General features: G+C 35.3%; 1 long non-coding RNA gene across 1 annotated transcript; it reads right to left on the bottom strand.

The window, feature by feature from the left end:
• Window positions 1–504: 504 nt before the first annotated feature.
• Window positions 505–3,027, bottom strand: LOC118483815. Its single transcript, XR_004871749.1, has 3 exons — window positions 2,640–3,027; window positions 1,580–1,628; window positions 505–691 (listed from the first exon to the last, which is right to left on the bottom strand). It is a non-coding gene; the product is annotated as an uncharacterized LOC118483815 (long non-coding RNA).
• Window positions 3,028–3,373: the final 346 nt, after the last annotated feature.

A 3,373-nucleotide genomic window follows, 5' to 3' on the forward strand; every position in this document is an offset into this window, starting at 1 on the left:
TTCTTCAGCTGATGATAAAGTTTCTCCAGTTTTGTCTCCGAGTGTGTACCCATTTTTCAGACTTTTCCAACTTGCATACGCAAATGTGTTGATGCATAGGATGTCTGTTGACTACGTCTACAAGAAGTCTGAGGTCAAGATTGGTCAACAGGTGGTCTAAACAGTCAAAATTATGTAATTTAGACATAGGTCCGCTTTTATGTCAATGTAATCAAGTAGGTCCGCTTTTAGATCATGTAGGGGTCCGCTTTTGTGTCCAAGTGTAACAGGTCCGCTAATATAACATGTCATATTAGCGAACCAGAATGTCATATCAGCGAACCACTTAGTCTATAAATAGGAGTTGTATCAGCGGATCTAATATGCGTATGTGTGTGCTTAGGAGCCGAAACTCTGTCAAAATTCATTCAGAAAGCTAGTAAAAGCAGTAGAATTGAAAGGATAAGCTGTCACACCCCGACCACGTAAAACAACAAATCGTGGCGGAAACGTCGGGGAGTGTTGTAACAGAATTATTGTTTCACAACCATGGTAATTAAAAGTTATGTTTTATTCATCAAGCAAAGGTTACATAGTCTTAAATTAACTGAAACAAAGTGTTCATCACATAATTAAACTGGTTCCATCTTTATTTTAGTCTCTAAGGCATAGGCCCGCCCTAGTGTGTCACGAACATCCTAAGCAACAGCTCCTGAAAACACATGTGAAAATAGGTACGTCAGCATAAAAATGCCTGTGAGATACATAGGTTTTATGAGAATAGGATTCATGACTTAAGTTTTAAGAAAATGTTTAATAAAATTTTGTCATGAACCTTGTAAATTGTTTTGTTTCGTAAATTATTTGAAAAGCGATAAGATCAGAAGGTGTGTATAAATGAAAGAATAATATATGGTTAAATGAATAACCAAGTAGTATGAGTTTGTATAAAACAGACTACTTTGTAAACCAAAGTCTTGAAAAAAATATGTTGTTGTGTAAAATGTACAAGTCCAAAAGTAGTCAACAAATGTTATGTATGGTAAGCAAAGTGTAGTCACATAAACAAAATGTAAAGATGTACAAAACAAGGTACTTTGAATATATCAAAAGTTATGTTTTGCAAAGTAAAAGCATGTTTTATTGATAATAACATTTATGTGGTAAGTTAAACGCATACATTCAAGCCTTGAGACAGACGGATAACCCTAAGTCAAGGTTATCAAAAGAAATGTTTTCGGATTCGGTCATTCCTTACACCCAAACAAACCTAGGATGTCAGGAACGGGATTTGTCAAGTCCTATGGTACCATTACTTACTACCGAGCGGCGTAGCTAATGTTAATGAACGTATATAAGTCCCGTTTGCACAAACCAAATGTTATACCAAATGTAAGCATGTTATATGAAAACAATGTACTAAGTATGCTAAGTAAACATACATAGCAAAACAATATAATGTAAATCATGTACTATAAGTGTACTAATGAACATAGCAAGTATATGACATGAAAATAGGAAAGCATGAAAGTAACAAGTAGGCACATGTGTTTCACCCCAAAACATTGGAAAACAGTTAGAGAGGGGTCTATGTACTCACAGTAGTGCGTCTTGAATCGAATCTCAAACCCTGTCCGCTACACGACAACCTACAACGTACTAATGTCTATTAGACGAGCGGGTCGTGCCTTGGCTTAGAGTTTAGTATTTTGGGTCACGTTTCTTATATTGTTCCGTGTGGTAATTATTTGTTAAAATAGTTAATGTTTTAACTTAATCATATGACATGTTGGGATATTTGTTCATTCAATGTTCTAGTAAACTTTTGTCTAGAATATATTTACTAAGTGTTGGATTTTCGGAAAATTTCGGCAGAGTATCCTCTGTAAATAGAGGTGTCCATGCTTTAATAGCATATCATTTTCTTTTATATAAAACCAATATTTCATTTTCAATCACCAAACCGACATATCGACAAACAAAACGTTGCATACTTCATTTCAGCTTTATAACTCGAAACCGGACTGTTTTCGAGGATTTTTATAAAATAGTTAGCCTTTTCTAAAAATCACCAAATTTTTACAGAATATGACATATGTTCCAAAATTTATTGTGTAAAAATATCAAAGTCCAATTCGTTACCCATATTTTATAAAAAATCATTTTCTCGACTGCAATCAGATTTGTTACCTTCTGATCGCAGTTTACGGAAATATTCACTAAAAATCAACCGTAAGTCCGTTTGACGAAATTCCAGTTGGAGGGTCGTCCTGACAACGGTGTCCATCTACTGTAAAAATTTCATGAGTTGATTTTATTCAGGTCTTAAGTTGTGACTCCGAAAATGTCACACTTTTTCTGCCATAAAAATGCAGCTTGGGCTGCTGTCCAAAAATAACCCTTTAAAAATAGTAAACGATCTCGAAAAATTATGATTCCAGTGCCATTTGTTTGCTTATTCCAAAATACTCATTTTAGGCTTTAGAAAATCCACTTTTCGACTTAAAATGATCCAGTTACAGCCTGTTGAAGTTGGCTGGAAATGTAAATCAGCACGTTTCTTGTTCATATTTCTTGTTTAAACTTTTTAGTGTTCTTGCAAATTTCATCATACTACATATCTTGACTAAGAACAAAATGAAGCAAGGTGTAAGACTTACTACTAGCACAAAGCTAGGGTAGAAATTCTAGTGAAGATGATGGGAAGCTTGAATCACTAGAGAACACCTTGAGATCACCCTTGAATCTTCACACCACTTGAAGGTTGTTAGAAATAGTGATGAACATGAAGAACAAGAGTTTGAAGGTTTGAAGATGGAGAGAGAGAGATGGGGGACGGTTGGGAGGGAGGAGAGAGAGAGGTGATGATGGTTCTTGGAAGTTGGAGGATTATATGGAAGATATGGGGAACATGGAATGATTACATGCACCACACTTGGCCAATGAGAGTAAAAAGGAATATTTTCCTAATCTTGCAAAATTTGGTGGGGGCCACATAGCTAAAACCGAAAATTAGGTGGGGGAGGGGGTCCATGCATAAATTTTTATATAAATATGCCATATGTAGGCTAAAACGGGTGTTTAACTAGATACCGGGTATTTTATCTAGCGTTTAAATCCCGATTTATGGCGTTCTAAATTATTTTTATTACTCTACAAAAATAAACCTACCAAAATATTGTTGGAATAAAATTTCAGTTGCCAAGACTGGCTGCGTTGTCTGCGTTTTGCAGTAGAAGCACTGTGTCGCGCAGAAACACGCGGTACGCGCTTAAACTTGAAAAATTAGCGTTTTTAGGCGTTTTAATTTATTTTTCAACACGGACCTGATAAAAATAAAGTTTTTAATCATAACAGAATATTTTTGGGATTTAAATATTATCCGGGCGGTCAC

The sequence above is a fragment of the Helianthus annuus genome, chromosome 11, assembly GCF_002127325.2.
Source record: "Helianthus annuus cultivar XRQ/B chromosome 11, HanXRQr2.0-SUNRISE, whole genome shotgun sequence".
Lineage (NCBI taxonomy): Eukaryota > Viridiplantae > Streptophyta > Magnoliopsida > Asterales > Asteraceae > Helianthus > Helianthus annuus.